The 16,136-nt window shown below is 66.9% G+C and overlaps 10 non-coding genes across 10 annotated transcripts; all 10 read left to right on the top strand.

Annotated features, from left to right (window-relative positions):
* The first annotated feature begins 972 nt into the window (after nt 1–972).
* LOC131837648 (small nucleolar RNA SNORD115) lies at nt 973–1,053 on the top strand. Its single transcript, XR_009356243.1, has one exon. It is a non-coding gene; the product is annotated as a small nucleolar RNA SNORD115 (small nucleolar RNA).
* A 1,592-nt stretch (nt 1,054–2,645) lies between these two features.
* Nucleotides 2,646–2,726, top strand: LOC131837619 (small nucleolar RNA SNORD115). The gene has a single exon (XR_009356215.1). It is a non-coding gene; the product is annotated as a small nucleolar RNA SNORD115 (small nucleolar RNA).
* Nucleotides 2,727–4,323: 1,597 nt separating this feature from the next.
* LOC131837536 (small nucleolar RNA SNORD115) lies at nt 4,324–4,404 on the top strand. The gene has a single exon (XR_009356134.1). It is a non-coding gene; the product is annotated as a small nucleolar RNA SNORD115 (small nucleolar RNA).
* A 1,592-nt stretch (nt 4,405–5,996) lies between these two features.
* Nucleotides 5,997–6,077, top strand: LOC131837620 (small nucleolar RNA SNORD115). Its single transcript, XR_009356216.1, has one exon. It is a non-coding gene; the product is annotated as a small nucleolar RNA SNORD115 (small nucleolar RNA).
* Nucleotides 6,078–7,672: 1,595 nt separating this feature from the next.
* On the top strand, nt 7,673–7,753 carry LOC131837549 (small nucleolar RNA SNORD115). The gene has a single exon (XR_009356148.1). It is a non-coding gene; the product is annotated as a small nucleolar RNA SNORD115 (small nucleolar RNA).
* A 1,591-nt stretch (nt 7,754–9,344) lies between these two features.
* LOC131837621 (small nucleolar RNA SNORD115) lies at nt 9,345–9,425 on the top strand. The gene has a single exon (XR_009356217.1). It is a non-coding gene; the product is annotated as a small nucleolar RNA SNORD115 (small nucleolar RNA).
* Nucleotides 9,426–11,024: 1,599 nt separating this feature from the next.
* On the top strand, nt 11,025–11,105 carry LOC131837631 (small nucleolar RNA SNORD115). The gene has a single exon (XR_009356227.1). It is a non-coding gene; the product is annotated as a small nucleolar RNA SNORD115 (small nucleolar RNA).
* Nucleotides 11,106–12,672: 1,567 nt separating this feature from the next.
* LOC131837628 (small nucleolar RNA SNORD115) lies at nt 12,673–12,753 on the top strand. Its single transcript, XR_009356224.1, has one exon. It is a non-coding gene; the product is annotated as a small nucleolar RNA SNORD115 (small nucleolar RNA).
* Nucleotides 12,754–14,348: 1,595 nt separating this feature from the next.
* LOC131837541 (small nucleolar RNA SNORD115) lies at nt 14,349–14,429 on the top strand. Its single transcript, XR_009356140.1, has one exon. It is a non-coding gene; the product is annotated as a small nucleolar RNA SNORD115 (small nucleolar RNA).
* A 1,592-nt stretch (nt 14,430–16,021) lies between these two features.
* On the top strand, nt 16,022–16,102 carry LOC131837622 (small nucleolar RNA SNORD115). Its single transcript, XR_009356218.1, has one exon. It is a non-coding gene; the product is annotated as a small nucleolar RNA SNORD115 (small nucleolar RNA).
* The last annotated feature ends 34 nt before the right edge of the window (nt 16,103–16,136 follow it).

Consider the following 16,136-nt stretch of genomic DNA (forward strand, 5'->3'; position numbering starts at 1 on the left):
TGTCCCCCTCAGCGAGTGGCGGTTGCTCGAGCCAACCCCAGCGCATGTTTCTTGGGTCTGGAGCGGGCAGAGCTCCTGCCCTAGGCACCAGACTCCCAAGGACTTTGGGAGCCTGGGAGGCTGCTGAAGTACAGCCCTCGATGTTTGCTTGGGCTGCCGATGGAGCATGGTTTGGCTGGACGTGGGCAAGAATTGGCGAGCCCCAGGCCACAGCGGGCATTGGGCGAGAGCCTGTCGGGCCAGGCCCCCAGAGGAGGGGCCGCCACGCGGGGAGACTCTGGACCCTGTTGCAGGGCGGGCATTGGTCCCCTGCCTCCCGCTGGCGGGAGACCGTGACCCGCGACTCCCTCTCCAGACGTGGACCGTCGGGGCATGGGGGCCAACGTTGGCTGCTAGTGCCAGCGCCCGGATGCACGGACGGCAGCCGGGCCAATCTGGGGTTGGCGTCTGCCTGGCCATAAGTTCTGGGGTTGCCCCCGTTGGCTCGGGGCCCGGGAGGCATCGGGGGGGGGGGGGCACTCGATAACCTAGTGTTCCCGCCCACGTTGTGGGGCTTTTCTTAGCAAGGGGTGGTTCCCACAGGGGCCCTGATCTCCACAGTTTCTGGAGGCCCAGGGATGTACAGCGGCTCCCCAGGGCCCTTTTCCTTGCTTGCGGCGGCTCCGAGCCTTGGGTCGTTCGTTCCTCCACCCGCCTGGCCAGCAGCGGCCAGGGCTTCGGGCGTGACCGATCGTGGCCGCATGGGGTACGAGCCACAGAGCCGGCCGTTCTGACAGCTGGCCTCTCCATCTGTCCTTAGATCCCCGTCCCCCAGGGAGGATCTCGCCTTGACGACCAAGTCTGGCTTCTCCCAGCCCCGCCCAAAGGGCCCGTGTCTCGGATCGCCGGGGCATGGCGCCGTCCCGACCGCTCCCTCGGTAAGGAGGGGTTCCGGGTGGGCAGGGACCTCACGCGTCGCAACCCGGCTTGCTTGGGTAAATGATGAGAACTCATATGGTCTCGAAGAGCGATGATGACCTAAAAATCATGCTCAATAGGATTACGCTGAGGCCCAGTGCAGGGGACCGTGCGGGGATCAGCAGCCCCCAGACCCTCGGGGCATTTGAGGGCGCGCTGCTGCAGTTGGGCGCTAGAGGAGAACGAATGCTCGAGCATCTCCGCGCGTTGGGCCCGGAGCACAGGCGCCTCTGCGCGTGCCCACGGGAGTGTTCTGGCACTCAAGCTGGCCCACCGCCCCAATCCCCTTCCCAGGACAGCTCCCCGGGAGCCAGGGCTTCGCCATCCTCGTCTCCTCGTGTCCTTCGGCGGGCCTGGCCGGCTAGGTCCTCGGTGTGTCGACATGCAGCAGAGGGGAGCGGAAACCTTGGGCTCGGAGGGAGGCCCGAGACGCCTTGGGAAGCGGGTAGCCCAGCAGTGACTCTGCAGCAGGCCGTGGGCTTGGGGTGGCGGTCCTCGTGGTCCAGACGTCGTGGGACACCCCGGGAGCGGGTGCCCTTGAGCCATCCCAGGGGCAGGGAACGCGAGCGTGGGGCCGGGTGGCTGGCAAGACCCGGAAAGCGCAGAGTGGCCGCCATAGGATCAGGGTACCCTGAGGCCCCCTGATCCATCTGGGGGTGTCTCGTGGGCCTACGAACGTAGTGGACGTGAGACTTGTGGCCTCAGAAGCTTCTGTGATCTTCTGCCACGGGGTGTTGCTCGAGGCCCGGGACTTGGCTTGTTTCCGCGGGCTGACGAGGCCTGAGCTCCCGCCCCACAGCGCAGACGCCCAAGGCGGTGGAGACCCCACCAGGCTGCTTGCGAAGAGCGCAAGAGGATTCCTTGTGCTCGCGAGACAGCCGGGTTCTACGGGGCTACGGGGCGGAATCTGCGAGGGCCAGGCCCTTGCAGCCATTGGGTCGGAGCCTCTCTCCGGAGGCTCTCAAGCACCGGGGACCGGGTCCTGACGAAGCGGCGCTGCACGGCGAGAGTCGGGTACCTCGCCCAGGGCAGCCGGTGGGTGGTGTGCCTGGCCGTAGTGGTGGACAGCGACCTGGCATTCCGAGCTCGGCCCTGGGGCAGCCGTGGGCCCGAGCCACCTTGGGCTTCCAGGGTAGGGGCTCCGATCCTTGGCTCCCAGGTGGGACCATGGGTGGGTGGGCGGCGTCCTGGCCACAAGTCCCTGACCGCCCCCCTCGGCTCCCGTGCAAGGGAGACAGCGGGGACACGTCAAAACCCTGTGCTCCGTGCCATGTTCACGGACCGTTCTGCCGACGGTGGTGCTGACCCAGGGGCCTAGATCTCCCTTGTTTGGGGATGCCCTGGTAAGGGAAGCTGGGGCCCTGGGCCCTGCTCCGTCGTCTCGCACATCAGCCATGCGTGGGTCGGCCGTATGCCCGGCCCCCACCGGCCAGGACGTTGGGAAAGGTAGCCCTCGGCCGTCCGGCCGGTGCCCCGGACCAGGGCTTTTGGACAGCTGGTCTCTCCGTCTCTCCTCAGAACCGCATCCACAAGCGGGGAGAACGCCCGCACCAGCTCGTCTTGCCTGGCCCGGCCCTGCCCACAGGTCCAATGTCTCAGGACCCCGGCCCATGGCGCAGTCCGCCACGCAGCCCCGGTAAGCAGGTTCTGGGGGCGACGCGACCGCACGCATCGCCGCCAACCTGCTTGGGTCAATGATGACAACTCAAATGGTCTCGAAGAGCGGTGATGACCTAAAAATCATGCTCAATAGGATTACGCTGAGGCCCAATGCAGGCGTCTGTGCCGGGATCAGCATCCCCCGGAGCCTCGGGGCCCTGGAGGGGCGCTGCCGTTGGCAGCTTGAGGCCAAGGATCCCCCGGGGATCCCTGCTCCTGCCCTGGAAAGCCCGTGCACGTCAGGGGCCCCTCGAGGTGTGGAGGCAGCCCACCCGGCCTAGAGACTGAATCCCCTCCCCTCCCCTGGACAGCTCCCTGGGAGCCATGCCTTAGGAACCCTTGTCTCCTTGTGTCTTGCAGCGGGCCTTGGGCGCCAGGTGGTAGGCGCGGCGTTGGCCACGACAGGTGAGTGGGAGACTCTGGGCCTGGCGGGAGATGGCAGACGCCATGGGCGTCGTCCGCGAAGCCAGAGTCACGGCACGGGGCTCTGGCTCCACCACTGAGCTACGGGTGGAGGCCCCCGTTGTCCACACAGCGTTGGCTGGAGCGTGATCAGGCTCCCTTGAGCCATCCCAGGTGCAGGGAACGCGAACGTTGGGCCGCGGGAACTGGCCGGGACTAGATCCCGGGTGGATGCCGCCATAGATCCGCGTGGCCCTGAGGCCTCCTTGGACCTCCCTTTGTGTCCTGTGTGCCCGTGAGGAGACGGGTTCGGGAGACCCTTGGCGTCAGGGACTTCTGTCCCCCTCAGCGAGTGGCGGTTGCTCGAGCCAACCCCAGCGCATGTTTCTTGGGGCTGGAGCGGGCAGAGCTCCTGCCCTAGGCACCAGACTCCCAAGGACTTTGGGAGCCTGGGAGGCTGCTGAAGTACAGCCCTCGATGTTTGCTTGGGCTGCCGATGGAGCATGGTTTGGCTGGACGTGGGCAAGAATGGGCGAGCCCCAGGCCACAGCGGGCATTGGGCGAGAGCCTGTCGGGCCAGGCCCCCAGAGGAGGGGCCGCCACGCGGGGAGACTCTGGACCCTGTTGCAGGGCGGGCATTGGTCCCCTGCCTCCCGCTGGCGGGAGACCGTGACCCGCGACTCCCTCTCCAGACGTGGACCGTCGGGGCATGGGGGCCAACGTTGGCTGCTAGTGCCAGCGCCCGGATGCACGGACGGCAGCCGGGCCAATCTGGGGTTGGCGTCTGCCTGGCCATAAGTTCTGGGGTTGCCCCCGTTGGCTCGGGGCCCGGGAGGCATCGGGGGGGGGGCACTCGATAACCTAGTGTTCCCGCCCACGTTGTGGGGCTTTTCTTAGCAAGGGGTGGTTCCCACAGGGGCCCTGATCTCCACAGTTTCTGGAGGCCCAGGGATGTACAGCGGCTCCCCAGGGCCCTTTTCCTTGCTTGCAGCGGCTCCGAGCCTTGGGTCGTTCGTTCCTCCACCCGCCTGGCCAGCAGCGGCCAGGGCTTCGGGCGTGACCGATCGTGGCCGCATGGGGTACGAGCCACAGAGCCGGCCGTTCTGACAGCTGGCCTCTCCATCTGTCCTTAGATCCCCGTCCCCCAGGGAGGATCTCGCCTTGACGACCAAGTCTGGCTTCTCCCAGCCCCGCCCAAAGGGCCCGTGTCTCGGATCGCCGGGGCATGGCGCCGTCCCGACCGCTCCCTCGGTAAGGAGGGGTTCCGGGTGGGCAGGGACCTCACGCGTCGCCCCCGGCTTGCTTGGGTCAATGATGAGAACTCATATGGTCTCGAAGAGCGATGATGACCTAAAAATCATGCTCAATAGGATTACGCTGAGGCCCAGTGCAGGGGACCGTGCGGGGATCAGCAGCCCCCAGACCCTCGGGGCATTTGAGGGCGCGCTGCTGCAGTTGGGCGCTAGAGGAGAACGAATGCTCGAGCGTCTCCGCGCGTTGGGCCCGGAGCCCACGCGCCTCTGCGCGTGCCCACGGGGGTGTTCTGGCACTCAAGCTGGCCCACCGCCCCAATCCCCTTCCCAGGACAGCTCCCCGGGAGCCAGGGCTTCGCCATCCTCGTCTCCTCGTGTCCTTCGGCGGGCCTGGCCGGCTAGGTCCTCGGTGTGTCGACATGCAGCAGAGGGGAGCGGAAGCCTTGGGCTCGGAGGGAGGCCCGAGACGCCTTGGGAAGCGGGTAGCCCAGCAGTGACTCTGCAGCAGGCCGTGGGCGTGGGGTGGCGGTCCTCGTGGTCCAGACGTCGTGGGACACCCCGGGAGCGGGTGCCCTTGAGCCATCCCAGGGGCAGGGAACGCGAGCGTGGGGCCGGGTGGCTGGCAAGACCCGGAAAGCGCAGAGTGGCCGCCATAGGATCAGGGTACCCTGAGGCCCCCTGATCCATCTGGGGGTGTCTCGTGGGCCTACGAACGTAGTGGACGTGAGACTAGTGGTCTCAGAAGCTTCTGTGCTCTTCTGCCACGGGGTATTGCTCGATGCCCGGGACTTGGCTTGTTTCCGCGGGCTGACGAGGTCTGAGCTCCCGCCCCACAGCGCAGACGCCCAAGGCGTTGGAGACCCCACCAGGCTGCTTGCGAAGAGCGCAAGAGGATACCTTGTGCTCGCGAGACAGCCGGGTTCCACGGGGCTACGGGGCGGAATCTGCGAGTGCCAGGCCCTTGCAGCCATTGGGTCGGAGCCACTCTCCGGAGGCTCTCAAGCACCGGGGACCGGGTCCTGACGAAGCGGCGCTGCACGGAGAGAGTCGGGTACCTCGACCAGGGCAGCCCGTGGGTGGTGTGCCTGGCCGTAGTGGTGGACAGCGACCTGGCATTCCGAGCTCGGCCCTGGGGCAGCCGTGGGCCCGAGCCACCTTGGGCTTCCAGGGTAGGGGCTCCGAACCTTGGCTCCCAGGTGGGACCATGGGTGGGTGGGCGGCGTCCTGGCCAAAAGTCCCTGACCGCCCCCCTCGGCTCCCGTGCAAGGGAGACAGCGGGGACACGTCAAAACCCTGTGCTCCGTGCCATGTTCACGGACCGTTCTGCCGACGGTGGTGCTGACCCAGGGGCCTAGATCTCCCTTGTTTGGGGATGCCCTGGTAAGGGCAGATGGGGCCCTGGGCCCTGCTCCGTCGTCTCGCACATCAGCCATGCGTGGGTCGGCCGTATGCCCGGCCCCCACCGGCCAGGACGTTGGGAAAGGTAGCCCTGGGCCGTCCGGCCGGTGCCCCGGACCAGGGCTTTTGGACAGCTGGTCTCTCCGTCTCTCCTCAGAACCGCATCCACAAGCGGGGAGATCGCCCGCACCAGCTCGTCTTGCCTGGCCCGGCCCTGCCCACAGGTCCAATGTCTCAGGACCCCGGCTCATGGCGCAGTCCGCCACGCAGCCCCGGTAAGCAGGTTCTGGGGGCGACGCGACCGCACGCATCGCCAGCAACCTGCTTGGGTCAATGATGACAACTCAAATGGTCTCGAAGAGCGGTGATGACCTAAAAATCATGCTCAATAGGATTACGCTGAGGCCCAATGCAGGCGTCTGTGCCGGGATCAGCATCCCCCGGAGCCTCGGGGCCCTGGAGGGGCGCTGCCGTTGGGAGCTTGAGGCCAAGGATCCCCCGGGGATCCCTGCTCCTGCCCTGGAAAGCCCGTGCACGTCAGGGGCCCCTCGAGGTGTGGAGGCAGCCCACCCGGCCTAGAGACTGAATCCCCTCCCCTCCCCTTGACAGCTCCCTGGGAGCCATGCCTTAGGAACCCTTGTCTCCTTGTGTCTTGCAGCGGGCCTTGGGCGCCAGGTGGTAGGCGCGGCGTTGGCCACGACAGGTGAGTGGGAGACTCTGGGCCTGGCGGGAGATGGCAGGCGCCATGGGCGTCGTCCGCGAAGCCAGAGTCCCGGCACGGGGCTCTGGCTCCACCACTGAGCTACGGGTGGAGGCCCCCGTTGTCCACACAGCGTTGGCTGGCGCGTGATCAGGCTCCCTTGAGCCATCCCAGGTGCAGGGAACGCGAACGTTGGGCCGCGGGAACTGGCCGGGACTGGATCCCGGGGGGATGCCGCCATAGATCCGCGTGGCCCTGAGGCCTCCTTGGACCTCCCTTTGTGTCCTGTGCGCCCGTGAGGAGACGGGTTCGGGAGACCCTTGGCGTCAGGGACTTCTGTCCCCCTCAGCGAGTGGCGGTTGCTCGAGCCAACCCCAGCGCATGTTTCTTGGGGCTGGAGCGGGCAGAGCTCCTGCCCTAGGCACCAGACTCCCAAGGACTTTGGGAGCCTGGGAGGCTGCTGAAGTACAGCCCTCGATGTGTGCTTGGGCTGCCGATGGAGCATGGTTTGGCTGGACGTGGGCAAGAATGGGCGAACCCCAGGCCACAGCGGGCATTGGGCGAGAGGCTGTCGGTTCAGGCCCCCAGAGGAGGGGCCGCCACGCGGGGAAACTCTGGACCCTGTTGCAGGGCGGGCATTGGTCCCCTGCCTCCCGCTGGCGGGAGACCGTGACCCGCGACTCCCTCTCCAGACGTGGACCGTCGGGGCATGTGGGCCAACGTTGGCTGCTAGTGCCAGCGCCCGGATGCACGGACGGCAGCCGGGCCAATCTGGGGTTGTCGTCTGCCTGGCCATAAGTTCTGGGGCCGCCCCCGTTGGCTCGGGGCCCGGGAGGCATCGGGGGGGGGCACTCGATTACCTAGTGTTCCCGCCCACGTTGTGGGGCCATCTTAGCAAGGGGTGGTTCCCACAGGGGCCCTGATCTCCACAGTTTCTGGAGGCCCAGGGATGTACAGCGGCTCCCCAGGGCCCTTTTCCTTGCTTGCGGCGGCTCCGAACCTTGGGTCATTCGTTCCTCCATCCGCCTGGCCAGCAGCGGCCAGGGCTTCGGGCGTGACCGATCGTGGCCGCATGGGGCACGAGCCACAGAGCAGGCCGTTCTGACAGCTGGCCTCTCCCTCTGTCCTTAGAACCCCGTCCCCCAGGGAGGATCTCGCCTGGACGACCAAGTCTGGCTTCTCCCAGCCCCGCCCAAAGGGCCCGTGTCTCGGATCGCCGGGGCATGGCGCCGTCCCGACCGCTCCCTCGGTAAGGAGGGGTTCCGGATGGGCAGGGACCTCACGCGTCGCCCCCGGCTTGCTTGGGTCAATGATGAGAACTCATATGGTCTCGAAGAGCGATGATGACCTAAAAATCATGCTCAATAGGATTATGCTGAGGCCCAGTGCAGGGGACCGTGCGGGGATCAGCAGCCCCCAGACCCTCAGGGCATTTGAGGGCGCGCTGCTGCAGTTGGGCGCTAGAGGAGAACGAACGCTCGAGCGTCTCCGCGCGTTGGGCCCGGAGCCCAGGCGCCTCTGCGCGTACCATGGGCGTTTTCTGGCACTCAAGCTGGCCCACCGCCCCAATCCCCTTCCCAGGACAGCTCCCCGGGAGCCAGGGCTTCGCCATCCTCGTCTCCTCGTGTCCTTCGGCGGGCCTGGCCGGCTAGGTCCTCGGTGTGTCGACATGCAGCAGAGGTGAGCGGAAGCCTTGGGCTCGGAGGGAGGCCCGAGACGCCTTGGGAAGCGGGTAGCCCAGCAGTGACTCTGCAGCAGGCCGTGGGCTTGGGGTGGCGGTCCTCGTGGTCCAGACGTCGTGGGCCACCCCGGGAGCGGGTGCCCTTGAGCCATCCCAGGGGCAGGGAACGCGAGCGTGGGGCCGGGTGGCTGGCAAGACCCGGAAAGCGCAGAGTGGCCGCCATAGGATCAGGGGACCCTGAGGCCCCCTGATCCATCTGGGCGTGTCTCGTGGGCCTACGAACGTAGTGGACGTGAGACTTGTGGTCTCAGAAGCTTCTGTGATCTTCTGCCACGGGGTGTTGCTCGAGGCCCGGGACTTGGCTTTTTTCCGCGGGCTGACGAGGCCTGAGCTCCTGCCCCACAGCGCAAAAGCCCAAGGCGTTGGAGACCCCACCAGGCCACTTGCTTAGAGCGCAAGAGGATACCTTGTGCTCGCGAGACAGCCGGGTTCCACGGGGCTACGGGGCGGAATCTGCGAGTGCCAGGCCCTTGCAGCCATTGGGTCGGAGCCACTCTCCGGAGGCTCTCAAGCACCGGGGACCGGGTCCTGACGAAGCGGCGCTGCACGGCGAGAGTCGGGTACCTCGCCCAGGGCAGCCGGTGGGTGGTGTGCCTGGCCGTAGTGGTGGACAGCGACCTGGCATTCCGAGCTCGGCCCTGGGGCAGCCGTGGGCCCGAGCCACCTTGGGCTTCCAGGGTAGGGGCTCCGATCCTTGGCTCCCAGATGGGACCATGGGTGGGTGGGCGGCGTCCTGGCCACAAGTCCCTGACCGCCCCACTCGGCTCCCGTGCAAGGGAGACAGCGGGGACACGTCAAAACCCTGTGCTCCGTGCCATGTTCACGGACCGTTCTGCCGACGGTGGTGCTGACCCACGGGCCTAAATCTCCCTTGTTTGGGGATGCCCTGTTAAGGGCAGCTGGGGCCCTGGGCCCTGCTCCGTCATCTCGCACATCAGCCATGCGTGGGTCGGCCGTATGCCCGGCCCCCACCGGCCAGGACGTTGGGAAAGGTAGCCCTCGGCCCTCCGGCCGGTGCCCCGGACCAGGGCTTTTGGACAGCTGGTCTCTCCGTCTCTCCTCAGAACCGCATCCACAAGCGGGGAGAACGCCCGCACCAGCTCGTCTTGCCTGGCCCGGCCCTGCCCACAGGTCCAATGTCTCAGGACCCCGGCCCATGGCGCAGTCCGCCACGCAGCCCCGGTAAGCAGGTTCTGGGGGCGACGCGACCGCACGCATCGCCGCCAACCTGCTTGGGTCAATGATGACAACTCAAATGGTCTCGAAGAGCGGTGATGACCTAAAAATCATGCTCAATAGGATTACGCTGAGGCCCAATGCAGGCGTCTGTGCCGGGATCAGCATCCCCCGGAGCCTCGGGGACCTGGAGGGGCTCTGCCGTTGGGAGCTTGAGGCCAAGGATCCCCCGGGGATCCCTGCTCCTGCCCTGGAAAGCCCGTGCACGACAGAGGCCCCTCGAGGTGTGGAGGCCGCCCACCCGGCCTAGAGACTGAATCCCCTCCCCTCCCCTGGACAGCTCCCTGGGAGCCATGCCTTAGGAAACCTTGTCTCCTTGTGTCTTGCAGCGGGCCTTGGGCGCCAGGTGGTAGGCGCGGCGTTGGCCACGACAGGTGAGTGGGAGACTCTGGGCCTGGCGGGAGATGGCAGGCGCCATGGGTGTCGTCCGCGAACCCAGAGTCACGGCACGGGGCTCTGGCTCCACCACTGAGCTACGGGTGGAGGCCCCCGTTGTCCACACAGCGTTGGCTGGCGCGTGATCAGGCTCCCTTGAGCCATCCCAGGTGCAGGGAACGCGAACGTTGGGCCGCGGGAACAGGCCGGGACTGGATCCCGGGGGGATGCCGCCATAGATCCGCGTGGCCCTGAGGTCTCCTTGGACCTCCCTTTGTGTCCTGTGCGCCCGTGAGGAGACGGGTTCGGGAGACCCTTGGCGTCAGGGCCTTCTGTCCCCCTCAGCGAGTGGCGGTTCCTCGAGCCAACCCCAGCGCATGTTTCTTGGGGCTGGAGCGGGCAGAGCTCCTGCCCTAGGCACCAGACTCCCAAGGACTTTGGGAGCCTGGGAGGCTGCTGAAGTACAGCCCTCGATGTTTGCTTGGGCTGCCGATGGAGCATGGTTTGGCTGGACATGGGCAAGAATGGGCGACACCAGGCCACAGCGGGCATTGGGCGAGAGCCTGTCGGGTCAGGCCCTCAGAGGAGGGGCCCCCACGCGGGGAGACTCTGGACCCTGTTGCAGGGCGGGCATTGGTCCCCTGCCTCCCGCTGGCGGGAGACCGTGACCCGCGACTCCCTCTCCAGACGTGGACCGTCGGGGAATGTGGGCCAACGTTGGTTGCTAGTGCCAGCGCCCGGATGCACGGACGGCAGCCGGGCCAATCTGGGGTTGGCGTCTGCCTGGCCATAAGTTCTGGGGTTGCCCCCGTTGGCTCGGGGCCCGGGAGGCATCGGGGGGGGGGGGGCACTCGATAACCTAGTGTTCCCGCCCACGTTGTGGGGCTTTTCTTAGCAAGGGGTGGTTCCCACAGGGGCCCTGATCTCCACAGTTTCTGGAGGCCCAGGTATGTACAGCGGCTCCCCAGGGCCCTTTTCCTTGCTTGCGGCAGCTCCGAGCCTTGGGTCGTTCGTTCCTCCACCCGCCTGGCCAGCAGCGGCCAGGGCTTCGGGCGTGACCGATCGTGGCCGCATGGGGCACGAGCCACAGAGCAGGCCGTTGTGACAGCTGGCCTCTCCCTCTGTCCTTAGAACCCCGTCCCCCAGGGAGGATCTCGCCTGGACGACCAAGTCTGGCTTCTCCCAGCCCCGCCGAAAGGGCCCGTGTCTCGGATCGCCGGGGCATGGCGCCGTCCTGACCGCTCCCTCGGTAAGGAGGGGTTCCGGGTGGGCAGGGACCTCACGCGTCGCCCCCGGCTTGCTTGGGTCTATGATGAGAACTCATATGGTCTCGAAGAGCGATGATGACCTAAAAATCATGCTCAATAGGATTACGCTGAGGCCCAGTGCAGGGGACCGTGCCGGGATCAGCAGCCCCCAGACCCTCGGGGCATTTGAGGGCGCGCTGCTGCAGCTGGGCGCTAGAGGAGAACGAACGCTCGAGCGTCTCCGCGCGTTGAGCCCAGAGCCCAGGCGCCTCTGCGCGTGCCCACGGGGGTGTTCTGGCACTCAAGCTGGCCCACCGCCCCAATCCCCTTCCCAGGACAGCTCCCCGGGAGCCAGGGCTTCGCCATCCTCGTCTCCTCGTGTCCTTCGACGGGCCTGGCCGGCTTGGTCCTCGGTGTGTCGACATGCAGCAGAGGTGAGCGGAAGCCTTGGGCTCGGAGGGAGGCCCGAGACGCCTTGGGAAGCGGGTAGCCCAGCAGTGACTCTGCAGCAGGCCGTGGGCTTGGGGTGGCGGTCCTCGTGGTCCAGACGTCGTGGGCCACCCCGGGAGCGGGTGCCCTTGAGCCATCCCAGGGGCAGGGAACGCGAGCGTGGGGCCGGGTGGCTGGCAAGACCCGGAAAGCGCAGAGTGGCCGCCATAGGATCAGGGGACCCTGAGGCCCCCTGATCCATCTGGGTGTGTTCGTGGGCCTACGAACGTAGTGGACGTGAGACTTGTGGTCTAGAAGCTTCTGTGATCTTCTGCCACGGGGTGTTGCTCGAGGCCCGGGACTTGGCTTGTTTCCGCGGGCTGACGAGGCCTGAGCTCCCGCCCCACAGCGCAGACGCCCAAGGCGTTGGAGACCCCACCAGGCTGCTTGCGAAGAGCGCAAGAGGATTCCTTGTGCTCGCGAGACAGCCGGGTTCCACGGGGCTACGGGGCGGAATCTGTGAGTGCCAGGCCCTTGCAGCCATTGGGTCGGAGCCTCTCTCCGGAGGCTCTCAAGCACCGGGGACCGGGTCCTGACGAAGCGGCGCTGCACGGCGAGAGTCGGGTACCTCGCCCAGGGCAGCCGGTGGGTGGTGTGCCTGGCCGTAGTGGTGGACAGCGACCTGGCATTCAGAGCTCGGCCCTGGGGCAGCCGTGGGCCCTAGCCACCTTGGGCTTCCAGGGTAGGGGCTCCGATCCTTGACTCCCAGGTGGGACCATGGGTGGGTGGGCGGCGTCCTGGCCACAAGTCCCTGACCGCCCCCCTCGGCTCCCGTGCAAAACCCTGTGCTCCGTGCCATGTTCACGGACCGTTCTGCCAACGGTGGTGCTGACCCAGGGGCCTAGATCTCCCTTGTTTGGGGATGCCCTGGTAAGGGCAGCTGGGGCCCTGGGCCCTGTTCCGTCGTCTCGCACATCAGCCATGCGTGGGTCGGCCGTATGCCCGGCCCCCACCGGCCAGGACGTTGGGAAAGGTAGCCCTCGGCCGTCCGGCCGGTGCCCCGGACCAGGGCTTTTGGACAGCTGGTCTCTCCGTCTCTCCTCAGAACCGCATCCACAAGCGGGGAGATCGCCCGCACCAGCTCGTCTTGCCTGGCCCGGCCCTGCCCACAGGTCCAATGTCTCAGGACCCCGGCTCATGGCGCAGTCCGCCACGCAGCCCCGGTAAGCAGGTTCTGGGGGCGACGCGACCGCACGCATCGCCGCCAACCTGCTTGGGTCAATGATGACATCTCAAATGGTCTCGAAGAGCGGTGATGACCTAAAAATCATGCTCAATAGGATTACGCTGAGGCCCAATGCAGGCGTCTGTGCCGGGATCAGCATCCCCCGGAGCCTCGGGGCCCTGGAGGGGCGCTGCCGTTGGGAGCTTGAGGCCAAGGATCCCCCGGAGATCCCTGCTCCTGCCCTGGAAAGCCCGTGCACTTCAGGGGCCACTCGAGGTGTGGAGGCAGCCCACCCGGCCTAGAGACTGAATCCCCTCCCCTCCCCTGGAGAGCTCCCTGGGAGCCATGCCTTAGGAACCGTTGTCTCCTTGTGTCTTGCAGCGGGCCTTGGGCGCCAGGTGGTAGGCGCGGCGTTGGCCACGACAGGTGAGTGGGAGACTCTGGGCCTGGCGGGAGATGGCAGGCGCCAAGGGCGTCGTCCGCGAAGCCAGAGTCACGGCACGGGGCTCTGGCTCCACCACTGAGCTACGGGTGGAGGCCCCCGTTGTCCACACAGCGTTGGCTGGCGCGTGATCAGGCTCCCTTGAGCCATCCCAGGTGCAGGGAACGCGAAAGTTGGGCCGCGGGAACCGGCCGGGACTGGATCCCGGGGGAATCCGCCATAGATCCGTGTGGCCCTGAGGCCTCCTTGGACCTCCCTTTGTGTCCTGTGCGCCCGTGAGGAGACGGGTTCGGGAGACCCTTGGCGTCAGGGACTTCTGTCCCCCTCAGCGAGTGGCGGTTGCTCGAGCCAACCCCAGCGCATGTTTCTTGGGGCTGGAGCGGGCAGAGCTCCTGCCCTAGGCACCAGACTCCCAAGGACTTTGGGAGCCTGGGAGGCTGCTGAAGTACAGCCCTCGCTGTTTGCTTGGGCTGCCGATGGAGCATGGTTTGGCTGGACATGGGCAAGAATGGGCGAGCCCCAGGCCACAGCGGGCATTGGGCGAGAGCCTGTCGGGTCAGGCCCTCAGAGGAGGGGCCGCCACGCGGGGAGACTCTGGACCCTGTTGCAGGGCGGGCATTGGTCCCCTGCCTCCCGCTGGCGGGAGACCGTGACCCGCGACTCCCTCTCCAGACGTGGACCGTCGGGGCATGTGGGCCAACGTTGGCTGCTAGTGCCAGCGCCCGGATGCACGGACGGCAGCCGGGCCAATCTGGGGTTGGCGTCTGCCTGGCCATAAGTTCTGGGGCCGCCCCCGTTGGCTCGGGGCCGGGAGGCATCGGGGGGGGGGCACTCGATAACCTAGTGTTCCCGCCCACGTTGTGGGGCCTTTCTTAGCAAGGGGTGGTTCCCACAGGGGCCCTGATCTCCACAGTTTCTGGAGGCCCAGGGATGTACAGCGGCTCCCCAGGGCCCTTTTCCTTGCTTGCGGCGGCTCCGAGCCTTGGGTCGTTCGTTCCTCCACCCGCCTGGCCAGCAGCGGCCAGGGCTTCGGGCGTGACCGATCGTGGCCGCATGGAGCACGAGCCACAGAGCAGGCCGTTCTGACAGCTGGCCTCTCCCTCTGTCCTTAGAACCCCGTCCCCCAGGGAGGATCTCGCCTTGACGACCAAGTCTGGCTTCTCCCAGCCCCGCCCAAAGGGCCCGTGTCTCGGATCGCCGGGGCATGGCGCCGTCCCGACCGCTCCCACGGTAAGGAGGGGTTCCGGGTGGGCAGGGACCTCACGCGTCGCCCCCGGCTTGCTTGGGTCAATGATGAGAAATCATATGGTCTCGAAGAGCGATGATGACCTAAAAATCATGCTCAATAGGATTACGCTGAGGCCCAGTGCAGGGGACCGTGCGGGGATCAGCAGCCCCCAGACCCTCGGGGCATTTGAGGGCGCGCTGCTGCAGCTGGGCGCTAGAGGAGAACGAACGCTCGAGCGTCTCCGCGCGTTGGGCCCGGAGCCCAGGCGCCTCTGCGCGTGCCCACGGGGGTGTTCTGGCACTCAAGCTGGCCCACCGCCCCAATCCCCTTCCCAGGACAGCTCCCCGGGAGCCAGGGCTTCGCCATCCTCGTCTCCTCGTGTCCTTCGGAGGGCCTGGCCGGCTAGGTCCTCGGTGTGTCGACATGCAGCAGAGGTGAGCAGAAGCCTTGGGCTCGGAGGGAGGCCCGAGACGCCTTGGGAAGCGGGTAGCCCAGCAGTGACTCTGCAGCAGGCCGTGGGCTTGGGGTGGCGGTCCTCGTGGTCCAGACGTCGTGGGCCACCCCGGGAGCGGGTGCCCTTGAGCCATCCCAGGGGCAGGGAACGCGAGCGTGGGGCCGGGTGGCTGGCAAGACCCGGAAAGAGCAGAGTGGCCGCCATAGGATCAGGGGACCCTGAGGCCCCCTGATCCATCTGGGCGTGTCTCGTGGGCCTATGAACGTAGTGGACGTGAGACTTGTGGTCTCAGAAGCTTCTGTGATCTTCTGCCACGGGGTGTTGCTCGAGGCCCGGGACTTGGCTTGTTTCCGCGGGCTGACGAGGCCTGAGCTCCCGCCCCACAGCGCAGACGCCCAAGGCGTTGGAGACCCCACCAGGCTGCTTGCGTAGAGCGCAAGAGGATTCCTTGTGCTCGCGAGACAGCCGGGTTCCACGGGGCTACGGGGCGGAATCTGCGAGGGCCAGGCCCTTGCAGCCATTGGGTCGGAGCCTCTCTCCGGAGGCTCTCAAGCACCGGGGACCGGGTCCTGACGAAGCGGCGCTGCACGGCGAGAGTCGGGTACCTCGCCCAGGGCAGCCGGTGGGTGGTGTGCCTGGCCGTAGTGGTGGACAGCGACCTGGCATTCAGAGCTCGGCCCTGGGGCAGCCGTGGGCCCGAGCCACCTTGGGCTTCCAGGGTAGGGGCTCCGATCCTTGGCTCCCAGGTGGGACCATGGGTGGGTGGGCGGCGTCCTGGCCACAACTCCCTAACCGCCCCCCTTAGCTCCCGTGCAAGGGAGACAGCGGAGACACGTAAAAACCCTGTGCTCCGTGCCATGTTCACGGACCGTTCTGCCGACGGTGGTGCTGACACAGGGGCCTAGATCTCCCTTGTTTGGGGATGCCCTGGTAAGGGCAGCTGGGGCCCTGGGCCCTGCTCCGTCGTCTCGCACATCAGCCATGCGTGGGTCGGCCGTATGCCCGGCCCCCACCGGCCAGGACGTTGGGAAAGGTAGCCCTGGGCCGTCCGGCCGGTGCCCCGGACCAGGGCTTTTGGACAGCTGGTCTCTCCGTCTCTCCTCAGAACCGCATCCACAAGCGGGGAGATCGCCCGCACCAGCTCGTCTTGCCTGGCCCGGCCCTGCCCACAGGTCCAATGTCTCAGGACACCGGCTCATGGCGCAGTCCGCCACGCAGCCCCGGTAAGCAGGTTCTGGGGGCGACGCGACCGCACGCATCGCCGCCAACCTGCTTGGGTCAATGATGACAACTCAAATGGTCTCGAAGAGCGGTGATGACCTAAAAATCATGCTCAATAGGATTACGCTGAGGCCCAATGCAGGCGTCTGTGCCGGGATCAGCATCCCCC

This window comes from Mustela lutreola, chromosome 7 (genome assembly GCF_030435805.1).
Source record: "Mustela lutreola isolate mMusLut2 chromosome 7, mMusLut2.pri, whole genome shotgun sequence".
NCBI classification, from domain to species: Eukaryota; Metazoa; Chordata; class Mammalia; order Carnivora; family Mustelidae; genus Mustela; species Mustela lutreola.